We start from the raw sequence: 12616 nt of genomic DNA, 5'->3' as shown, positions 1-12616 counted from the left end.
ATGTAAATGACTTGAATGCATGACCAACATACTGTCCGTCCAGTCCGAGGGTGAACCATGCTCTGATACCACTCTGTAACACCCTCCTCCACATCTACCCAAGCAACTGGCCAGACGAGGTAAACATGCGATGGGAGGCCACTATGATATGATTCAACCTCCTAAGTCATGTTAAGGAAGTGGAATCGATGGAAACACACCATACAAACATTCAACATCAACATTAGGACCCTCAGGAACTAATCCAACCTTTCTGCCAACTAGCCCCTGGGTCCCACTGAGATTTTGGACCACTTGACCTCTGGACGCTCTCATGCTATGGGCATGCCAGTGTCTAGGGACCTTTGGATGCTCTCACAGGCTTGCAATCCAGCATTTAGGGACTATGTTTTTCAGTTATGTTCCAGCGTCCCTGGGATTTAAGCCACATTTTCAAGCCCAAATCCCAGGTGACTACCCATAATTGAATGACATCTTTAGAACAGTAAGATAACATAGAAATAATAGTACTAATGCAATTATTTGAATAAGACATTGACTGGAACCCTACTAGCGATGACATGCATTTCTTCAAACATATCACGAATATGTAATCCACAGGTGCAAATAAAAGATCTGAGCATAGGCGTCATATACTTATCTAAGATTCACTATGAGGCATTGTTTCCTTGTCACTTTAGTTGTAGTTCCATCCATTAGGCCATAGATACATTATTCATTCATATAGAATTAAAAACATGATGAGAGCCATACATATCTACTGTCATAATACATGATCACAACCAACATAATAACAATAGAAATACCAAGGATACATTAGCCCTATAATCCACATATAAACTAGTACATTACTCAAGAGATAACAACGAAAACAACCTAATATTAATGATGCAAAAGCCAATCTGGTATGGGACTACCACGTTCCACCTAACAGTAGAATGGTTGAGCCAAATCTCTCTTCAACCATTCACCCATGTGCCATATTCCAAGCATGAATGTAGGATCTCATAAAACACATAAATCCAAAAGCATTGAGGGCTTCCAGAGGCCAACCAACTCACCCATCAAACGATGATTCCACCTCACGGTTGAACATCAAAGAAGTATCACCGGATTGGTCTCTACCCAATCATTCTAGGGCTTCAGAGCATTTGTTCAATGTGGCTTCCAGACTAGTAACTCTACCCACAACTGTCGTCGGGCTTCTAGCATTTGTCCAACCAAGGTTCCAAGACTAGTAACTCAACCAACAACTGCCGTCGGGGTTCTAGAGAGTTTTTCCAACCAATTCTTCCAGGACTAGTAACTCAACCCGCCAAGGGTTTCTAGAGTGTTTTTCCAACCAAGGCTTCTAGGATTAGTAACTCAACCTAAGTTGTTAAAGGGCTTCCAAATAATTTGTCCAACCAAGGTTTCGAGGACTAGTAACCCAACCCAAGTTGTTACAGGGATTCCAGAGCGTTTGTCCAACCAAGACTTCCAGGAACTAATAGCTCAACTAAAGCAAAAGGAAAAATGAGAACCAACCAGAAAAAGAAATTAATAAACCCATAACACCATGGCTATCCAGGAAATGTCAAGGCTAGGAAAATCCATTGTCAATCCAGGCAATCCTCCATTCCAATGACAGATCAAAACCAAGAAACCACATGCATGTGCCATGCTTGCCAAAACTAGTGAGGAAAACATACATGCAACTCAGTACCTGCAAGAAAAACTTGTTGTAATTATTGATCTTGATGTCCTCTTGCACTTTCTTGCTCTTTTTTCCTTCTTTCTCCAAAACTCCAAGTATGGCACACTCTCCAAGAGTGCTCTAAGAAAAATCTAAGATCCAAGAGTATGAGAGAGAAGAGAGAGAGAGCTCCAAAACTGAACTAACCAAGCTTCACTGACCAAGCCTTACATTGATCAAGTTGTTATGAAAAATACTGAGAGGGGGGTGGGTTAATTCAGTATTTTCAAAATCACAATCTTTTCATTTCATATTCTGATTTCTGTATGTGAATTTACTGAAATATTTCTGCTTGTGTACGTGATTGTTCTTAAGACAACTAGCGTACATCTAGTAAAATTATGTTTACGTTAATTCATCATATGTTTATCTTTAGCAAGTGCATCAGTACTTTATTAAACATTAGATGGAAAGTAACCATGTGTAGTAAGAAAAAAATAAACCATGACACATAAGCAACACATATGAACACTGGGATTTAAGGTGGAAAACATTGTGGGAAAAAACCACCTGCTGTTTTCGTCTTTGTCTTCTTTTAATATAAAGAAAATATTTTTACAATATTTTACTCGTGTAAACACATACCAGTATGCATGCACCCACCTGCAGAAAGATAAAACCTTCTCTCATTTTCCAACTCCTACTGGTAGGGAGCTCCAACCCCCTGGCTCTTGTACTAGCGTAAACTTGTACCAGTACGTAGGCACCAACCTGCTGAAGGCTACAACCTTCACTCATTCTCCAACTGCTACTGGAAGGGAGCTCCAACCCCCTAATTTGATTTACCAACTACTACTAGAAGGAAGCTCCAACTCCCTCAACTCCAGGGACCATATTTCATAAATTTTCATACTGGATCCACCTACTACAACACATCATAACTTGTAGGCCACGTTTCATCAAATTTTCAGACTAGACCCACTACCAACACTTAAGCTCAATATCAATCATCAAACTATAACTCATCACTGTAACTGAATCAAAAAATTCTGACACAACTGAATCGACCAATCACTAAAAAACCAATCAACTGAAACTCAATCAAAACTCAATCGATTAGTCTAATCACTATAACCATAACATCAAACATCATACTGCATATCACAGAAACCAGATTCTATTACTGCAAATCCTAATCAACCATCTGTCAGAATGTATACGCTACTTTTCCATAGCAAACCCGCGTGTGTATGTGCCTTTTATGAAGTATACCGCATGTAGATCTTAAACTTCTGCAAGATGGAAACTTGACCACTGTCATTCTGAAACAAACACTGAATCATAATCAAATCTATTGCAACATTCTGAACCAGTCACAGAACAGTCTTTGATCTTTAAACACAATCAACAAGTTATCTCAACATTCTTCAATCAATCAATCCACAATCAACACATCACTGTTTAAACCCAGATCATCAAGAAGACTTCATTGATAGACAACAAAAACACATCAAAACTGATAAAAACTAATCAAACACCCTTTCATAAAAAGCCCTACTTTCTGTATGTGATTTTCTCAAAGCATAATTGTGTGTGTACACACTTTTCAGGAATCAAACCCACATGTATACGATTTAGAAGAAACACATCCGCATGTGTACGGGCCTTGCAGGCTATAAAACCCATGTATATATCCGTAAATTCAGATTCAAATCTTCGTTGCCAAACAAAGCTTCATACATACCCAAATCTTGACATACACAGACAAATCATGCGTTAACATAAAAAATATCATCTCATAATCATGATTGTCATCTTAGATCTATTGGATCTGATCCATCATCAAACTCTTGAGTGCATAGTTAGTTTAGATCAAGCAAAGCATCAATAGCCCATAACATGCATGTTTGCTTCAGATCTAGCTATTCATAAGATTTCCATCACTTGCACACTTTTCACTTTTTCAATACCACAAGTCAAAACCATACTTCGACTGATGGTTTTCTTAGACAGGATCAAAACATCCATTACTAGGCTCAATACCATAGAGAAATACCATGGTAAGTACCCTTGGTATTTAGAATACCATGGTGCAAAAGCTATACATGCCTTTGTTTCTTCAAAATCGCGTGTGTATGTGGCTTTTCTTAACAAAACCCGCGTATACTTCTTGAACTTTCAACTTTATCATACCTCTTCTTTGAACTGATATTCCTTTGTCAAAACACTCTATCAGATCTGTAAAACACTCTGTCACATCTTGTTTACATATTCAACAAGTAGGTTTCCATCAAGAGACAAATCATTAAGTAGGTTTCCATTCATCTTGTCATCAAGGAAAACTCATCAAGTAGGTTTCCATCAAGGACAACACCTAATTCATAATGTCAACAATCTCCCCTATTGGACTTGATGAAAACCACTTCGGTGTTTGGTCACGACAACCTGTAAATACATCAAGCCAAACATCAAGATACTCTTCAACCACCAACCAAAACACCAAGTTACTCTCCCCCTTTCACATCAAGGGAAAAGGGCTGACCAATGTTGAACAAAGACTTGCATGTATGAACTACTAACCATGCTCCCCATGAGCACATGTCGAAATATTTGAATGGATATTGACCATGCTCCGCCTGAGCACATGTTGAAATATTTGACAATGAAGTACATGACTCTATGACTCTATCGCCAAGGACTCAAACTTGTATCAATCACCCAATCACAATGGGTTTACATATTTGACATAATTATTACATCAACTTCCCAAACATAGTGGGATTACAAATTACATCACATGTTAAAAAATGACTTGACCACAATAGTCCATACATGATTGAATTTTACAATGAGTACATCATAGGTATTTACATGACCTTTACATTAAATGATAGATAAGACATTCATAATCAAGACCAAGGACCCCAAAAAGACCATGATAGTCATCAACAACTATCATACACCATATATGATATGCACCATAGACATCTGTCAGCAACAACTCCTCAACAATTATAAGATAGAACAATGTAGCTTCAATATCATCAACCTATGACCTGGTATGTAGTCACAACATCATAAGTGAGAATCATCATAAGATAGGACAATGTATCATCATTCTTCAATACGCCATGTTTCCAAGTATTATTCAACAGGTGCAACAGTAGCATATGACCATGTCTTTACAACATCATTTTCTTGGCCCAAATTCTTCATAAGAATATTTATCACACCAACACCACTTGATCAATATGAAACATAATCAACTGTTCATCATAGCCAATTCATCATTCAAGAACTTCATCAACACAAGTACAACACTAAAGAATTATTAGGTATGAAGCAAACATAATACCAACAATAAATTATTAGAAGCATAACAAAATATCCCCGTGAACCTATGCCAAATGTTCACTATACGATCTAATCATATCATTTCATATATTAGTAAGAATCATTAAGGCATCATCATCAACCAGTCATACATCAAGTCATAAAAAACCTATACAAGCCAAAATCACTTTCAAATAGTATCAATAGATTGTAACCTTCAACCATCATAACAAAAAAGGAAATTGATAATTGACTTGAAGCATATTAGACCCTTTTACCGAGTCTTTACCATCGTTTCTTCATCAAACCAAGATATACATGATTGCGAAAATTAGAACTCACGTATACACACACTTTTTCTTATAAGATCCGCGTACAGAAAGTGAAATAATGAAATTTCACATTTTTAAATCCCCCTGAGTTTGTTATGTCTACACCTATTTACTGTTACTTCACCAGAGACAGTGTCAATAGTATAGTCAACATGAAAATGAAAAAAACCATGGGAATTAATATGTATTACTCCTCCTGAGATTACACATCACTGATCCTGAGGACCTAATAACCATCTTCTATTTTTCATGAGGTCAAGAACCTCTAACCACTTCTGCAGTCAACGTTAGAAATATTCATTTAAGAATAAGAGACTACAATAGGAAAAATATTCTTTTACTCTAAGTCTAATCCTTTCTCATATCTATGAGAATTCTGATCTTCAAACACATACAATTTGTCTCGATTTCTGTATCCTCTTATTATGACTTTTCCAGTACTTCATTCATAACCTTACACTTGGTTGATGTAAACACAATTATATTTCACTTATTTTCCATTTTCCCTACACTTAGGATATTCTTCTTTATCCCTTGAACTAACAAAGCGTCAGATGCTGCTCTAGTTTTATTAATTCTCGCTTTACCTTGTCCTAGAACTTTTGCTGAAACATCAGTTCCAAGAATAACATTACCATGATGGTTTTTCCTGGGAGACTCCATTTTACTCTTATCTCTAGTCATGTGATGAGAACATCCACTATCTATGTACCATTCATCTTTGTCTTCAAATGAACAAAGAGTAAGACCACACCACAAATGTTCTTCCTTTTATTGCTTATTGGTGGATCCATATTTTTTAGATTTTCTGATATCAATGTTCTTAATTGGTTGCTTACCATATTGTCTATGGCAATCCATAGACTTGTTCCTGCATTATTTTGCTACATGCCCAAACTTGTTACCAGCATAACATCTTATATGTTTAATATTCCTTCGATTGCAATCAATGACTTTATGACCAAAGATATTGCAAGCAAAACAATATCCCTTAAAGTACTTGGAAGTTGATAATCATTCTATGAGATGGTGATTAGCTTGAAACATTCTATTTTCCAACTTTCTACAACATGTCCAAAATTATGGCATATAAGACATTCAACATTATTGATTAGAGGAGAAAATCGATTAAAAATTCCATAGTTACGAGTAAATTATTTCCTTTGAAGACTTTCTTTCCTTGGTTATTGACGAGGTTGACTTCTTATCTCTTTGTTGATGATTTCAGATTTTTCATTAGAATTCCTTGCTTCAACTTGTGAGCTAGATTCACCTTTAACAGTTTCATGAAAACCAAGACCAGATTTGATGGCAGGAGACATTTGACAACTAAGAATATTATCCAAAATATTAGTACTATCTTGAAATTGAAAATGTTTATCCTTTTCTTATAATTTACCTTTTAGGATATTTACCTCAACATGATATTTCTTTTCCTTCTTCTTCAATATTTCCTCAATCTTTCTTCCTTCCTCCACTTGTTGTCTCAATTTGAGAATCTCTTATTGTTAAGTTTACGTATGTTCTATGCTAGAGCAATTTATTTAATTTCTTTTCCATATTAGCAATCACATCAGCATAAAGTAAATTGTAGATAGAACACAAATATCACAGAAGACATGCCAAGACAAGAGGACACAAGATATGGCGCTAGCCAGGGACAAACCCCACAATGTGTGGGGAAAACCTTGATCAATTCTTCTTTTATGTTCTTCAAAGTTCAGCAGAGAAAGAGAGACATAGAGAGATAGTACATTTACAACAGAAGTCAACACTTTGACTTATCTAGATCTAGCATAGATCATTTCGTATAACGATGAGATCAGTGGAAGACATTCTGCTTCAACTGATTCTCCAAGGTGACTCCTTCACTTATCATCATGTTGCATCTTGTCTATTTGCTGCACCTTACCGTGTAGCACCATCATGTTGCATCATGCATCATCATGCTGCTCATGATCCCATACATCACGCTGCCTATACATCATGTTGTCCATGATCTACATCATGCTGCCCATAATCTACATCATACTGCCCATACATCATGCTGTCCATGATGCGGCATCTTCCATCATCATGCAGCCCTGTGTTGTACTTCATCACTGAGATCTTCAGTACTGCTGTTATCATCATTGCTGCACCATGACAGTCCCTTGAAATTACCCCAGAGGTGATCTCTGCATCGAGATCATGATTTCACAAGAACTAGATCATGACTTTGTCACTGATCATCACAGCTTCTCATTGACTGCGTTAATATGTTGAGAATGTAACTATTACTGTCATTATTACAGCAGCACTTGGCATTGCTTGAAACCCTCGTCACAACTTTTCATTGACTGTGTATTGACTGTGTATCTATACATGGTGCGGATCTGCTCCTCTCATGGACAGGTCTCCTTTAGCTACAGGTCTCCTTTCCAGACCTCCTCACAAGACATGACTGCGGCTAGGCTTCGTTACCATTACTGTGACTTCATGTATTTGTTGCGGTTTCATATATAGACTGCAATTTCGTGCATTGATTGCATCTTCATGTATTTGCTACGGTTTCATATATAGACTACATTTATGTGCATTGAATGCGGGTTCATGTATTTGCTGTGGTTTCATATATAGAATTTGTTTACGTGCATTGACTGCGACTTCATGTATTTGCTGCGGTTTCATATATAGACTGTGTTTTATATGTCTCCATGTACAGCGTTTGACATGTCTCCATGACTGCATTTGCATGTCTTCACATACAACATACCTGGTCTTCCATACAGTGTATGAGAGCAACGTCTTCATATACAGTGTAAGACAGCGTATACATATACAACGTATGAGATCTTCCATGTACAATATAAGTAATTGACTGCGTTGGATTAGTTAGGGCATCTTCTGCGGTTAGGGCTTCATGCTAGGCTAGCATATTCTTTAGTGTCTCTTCTTCTCCAAAAACCCAAGACGTGGAGAGGAGGAGATCACTCAAGAATGTGTGTTTAGATGACATCAAATCCTCATCTATTTATACCAAAAACGTATAGGTTGAATAGACATGACGTTTGGGCTTCTTGAACCTACATAAGAGTTGGTCGGCTTGATAATAATTACATAATCAAAATAAATTCATATTTCCATAAATACTTATCGAAATCGATGATCTTAGGATCAATCCTACACCTCTCGACGAGAGGGATCCAATAAAAATATCAGCTACCATAAATAAGCTGACCCACATGGAGTTTGGCCCTAGTTGCCAATTTAACACTTGTTTCAGCCCATTCTCTTGTTCTTCGAAAAATTGAAGTAGATCTTCATTCTGCTTATTTGATTTTTCAATATCTTCTCTTAGAGAGATGACCTCAGCTTCAAGACCTTCACAATATTGGTTAGATGTCATACTAACATGATCCTTGTTATCATAAGCCTGCAATTTATCATTCTTTTTCAAAGTAAGATCAAGTTTTGTTCTAAGATCAACAATTTCTTCTAACCTGACTTCTTTTGAATCAACAACTCCATTTGTCATTTTGGACACATTTTTAGATATAAGATTACCTATGGGATCTTCCTTTGGGACTTCTTCATGTATTTCTTGTAACTTGTCCCATACTTGCTTTGCAGTAGTATAATGCATAACCTTATTCAATATTGAATCAGATATGCTACAAAAGATGTTACTCAAATCTTTACTGTTATTTTTCACTTCCTTGTCTGATGGAGGAAACTTGGTGTAACCATTGCACACTAGATGCCAGATATCGAGATTCATTAGATTCTATTTCATCTTTCCTTTCCATTGTTTATAATTATCTTTTCTTAGCATAGGTACATCTGCATTGTCTATTGATTCTAATTTTTGTTGATCTATTGCTCAAGATACTTACTTTCACTTTTACCCATAAGTGAAAACGTAGTAGTTTCACTATCATCATCCCTGTCATTATTGCATAGATAAGAAAATGGATCACATCTTGAACAAGAATCCATACCTGATGATGCTTCGTCTTCTTCATTCTTGATCACTAGAAAGTGGTTTTCTCTCAGATTTGAATATTTGTTGACATCTATAATTGTTATTGCATCTGATCTGTTGTTGTCAAAGTTGTCAATAAAGGTATCTGTTTCTTCTAAGGCATCAATGAAATTATCATCATACTCATCTTCAAATTCCATGAGTAAATGACAATCTTGATTAGACTCGCCTTCTTCACCATTTGAAAGACCATCACTATCTTCATGTGTATAAAAACTTCTCTTATTTTCAAATGTCTTCCTATTTGTTTTGGACACTTCTTTTCCTTTCTCCTGATTTTATTTATAAGGAAACTAGTAGCATAATGACCAACTCTACCACAGGCGAAACATTTGAAAGGAAACTTACCTCTGAATCTTCCTATACCTACTTGGAGTTTCTTTACGAAGTTTCCTTCTTCTTCTTCTGATATATAACCTATTTCTTCCTTTTATTTTCCTTTTGCAGTAGATTTGAAGGTTGCTTCTCTAATATCTCAAGGACCACCTTTATTCATCTCAAATGCTGTCAATATTCCATGGAGCTGATCAAGTATAATACTTTTCAGATCCTGCATTTCTTCAATAGCAGATACTTTGGATTTGAACTTTGGAGTTAGTGATCTCAAAACATTTTCAATAATAGAGGCAACTTTTATTTCTTCACCAAGATTTCTCATGGATTCACAACTTCATCTACTCTAAGAAAAAATGCTACAATGCTTTCATCATCATGCATTTTCAATGTCTCATACTGAATTCTAAATGTTTACAGTTTATCACTTTTTACCTTGGTGCCACCTTCATAACATTGGATAGTCTTAGCCCACATTCACTTTGTTGTGTTCATCTGCATTACCTTCAAAAACTTGGTCTCTGTTAGCCTTCCCAAGGTGGCATTTACAACCTTTGCATTGGTTTCATACTGTTTCTTTCCTACAGTGTCTGAAGGAATGGAGGCTGAAAATTGATATCCACTTTCAACTATTTCCCATACATTAGCTCGTAGCACCTGCAAGTATGTTCTCACCCTAACTTTCCAAAAGACAAAGTAAGTTCCATTAAATATAGGAGGCCTGATAGAACATACTCCTTCGTGACTACCCATCTTGATGGATCTCCTTCAAGTGATCAATCTTTTACCAAAGGACCTGCTCTGATACCAATTGTTGGGAAAAATACTGAGAGGTGGCGGGAGGGGAGGGTGAATCAATATTTTCAAAATCACAATCTTTTCATTTCATATTCTGATTTTTGTACATGACTTTATGGAAAGGTACCCACATGTGTATGCGACTGTTCTTAATACAACTAGTATACATCGAGTAAACTTATGTTTAAGTTAATTCAACATCTATTTATCTTCTGCTAGTGCATCAGTACTTTATTAAACATTAGATAGGCAGTAACCATGTGCAGTAAGAATAAAATAAACCATCGCACATAAGCAACACATATGAACACTAGGATTTAAGGTGGAAACCCAATTAGGGAAAAAAGCACATGTTGCTATCGTCTCTATATTCTTTTAATATAAAGAAAATATTTTTACAATCTTGTATTAGTGCAGACTCAAACCAGTACATAGGCGCTCACCTGCAGAAGGCTACAACCCTCGCTTTTTTTCCAGCGCCTACTAGAAAGGATATCCAACCCCTTGGCTCTTGTACTAGCGTAAACTTGTACCAGTACACATGCACCAACCTGCTGAAGACTACAACCTTCACTTGTTCTCTAGCTGCTATTGGAAGGGAGCTCCAACTCCCTGATCTGATTTACGAGATACTACTGGAAGGAAGATCCAACTCCTTGAACTCCGGGTAACACATTTCATAAATTTTCATACTGGATCCACCTGCTACAACAAGTCATAACTTGTAGGCCACGTTTCATCAAATTTTTAGACTGGACCCACTACCAATGCTTAAGCTCAATATCAATCATTAAACTGTAACTCATCACTGTAGTTGAATCAACAAATTCTGACACAATTGAATTGATCAATCACTGAAACCCAATCAACTGAAACTCAATCAAAACTCAACCAATCAGTCAAATCATTATAGCGAAAAATTCAACCATCATATTGCATATCACATAAATCATATTTGTTACTGCAAATCATTATCAACCATCTGTCATAATGTGTATGCTACATTTCTGTAGCAAAACGGCACGTGTACACACCTTTTGTTTAGTATACCCGCATGTAGATCTTAAACTTTTGCAAGCTGGAAACTGGACTACTGTAATTCTAAAAGAAACATTGAATCACACTCAGATCTACTACAACATATTGAACCAGTCACAGAACAATGTCTGATATTTAAACACAGTCAACAAGATATCTCAACATTCTTCAATCAAATCAATCCACAAAAAAAACATCACTGTTTAAACATGGATCATCAAGAACACTTTATTGAAAGACAACATAAACAAATCAGAACTGATAAAAACTGATCAGACACCCTTTCATAAAAAACCCCACTTTCTGTACGCACTTTTCTCAAAGTATAGCCGCGTGCGTACGCACTTTTCAGGAATCAAACCTACATGTACGCGATTTACCATAAACACATCCGCATGTGTACGTGCCTTGCAGGCTATAAAACCTGCGTACAGATCTGCAAATTCAGACTCAAATCTTTGCTACAACACAAAACTTCAAACATACCGATATCTTGCCATATCCAAAAATTCACACGTTAACACAAAACAGATCATCTCATAATCATGATTGTCATCTCAGATCTATTAGTTTTGATCCATCATCAAACTCTGGGGTGAATAATTAGTTTAGATCAAAGTAATCATTAATAACCCACAACATGCATGCTTTCTTCAGATCTAACTATTCATAAGATTTCCATCACTTGCACACTTTGCAATTTTTCAATACCATAAGTCAAAACTATACTCTGGTCGATGGTTTTCTTAGACAGGATCAAAACATCTGTTACTAGGCTCAATACCACAGGACAATACCATGGTAAGTACCCTTGGTATTTAGAATACCATGGTGCCGAAACTATACGTGCCTTTTCTTCTTCAAACTCGCATGTGTACGCGACTTTGCTTAACAGAACCCATGTATACTTCTTGAACTTTTAACTTTATCATACCTCTGCCTCTGAACTAATATGCCTTTGCCAAAACACTTTGTCACATCCTATTGACATATTCAACAAGTAGGTTTCCATCAAGAGGCAACTCATAAGTAGACTTCCATTCAGCTTGTCATCAATGACAACTCATGAGGTAGGTTGCCATC

At 36.5% G+C, this 12616-nt stretch overlaps 1 pseudogene; it reads right to left on the bottom strand.

The window, feature by feature from the left end:
- Positions 1-9504, bottom strand: part of LOC149229740 (uncharacterized) — a 35172-nt pseudogene extending 25668 nt beyond the window's left edge.
- Positions 9505-12616: the final 3112 nt, after the last annotated feature.

This window comes from Pinus tabuliformis, chromosome J (assembly GCF_031772625.1).
Source record: "Pinus tabuliformis cultivar Carrire ecotype Pingquan chromosome J, CPIR1, whole genome shotgun sequence".
In the NCBI taxonomy this organism is placed as follows: domain Eukaryota; kingdom Viridiplantae; phylum Streptophyta; class Pinopsida; order Pinales; family Pinaceae; genus Pinus; species Pinus tabuliformis.
The sequence above is the reverse complement of the archived record's forward strand: the minus strand, read 5'-3'. Positions and strand labels throughout refer to the sequence as shown.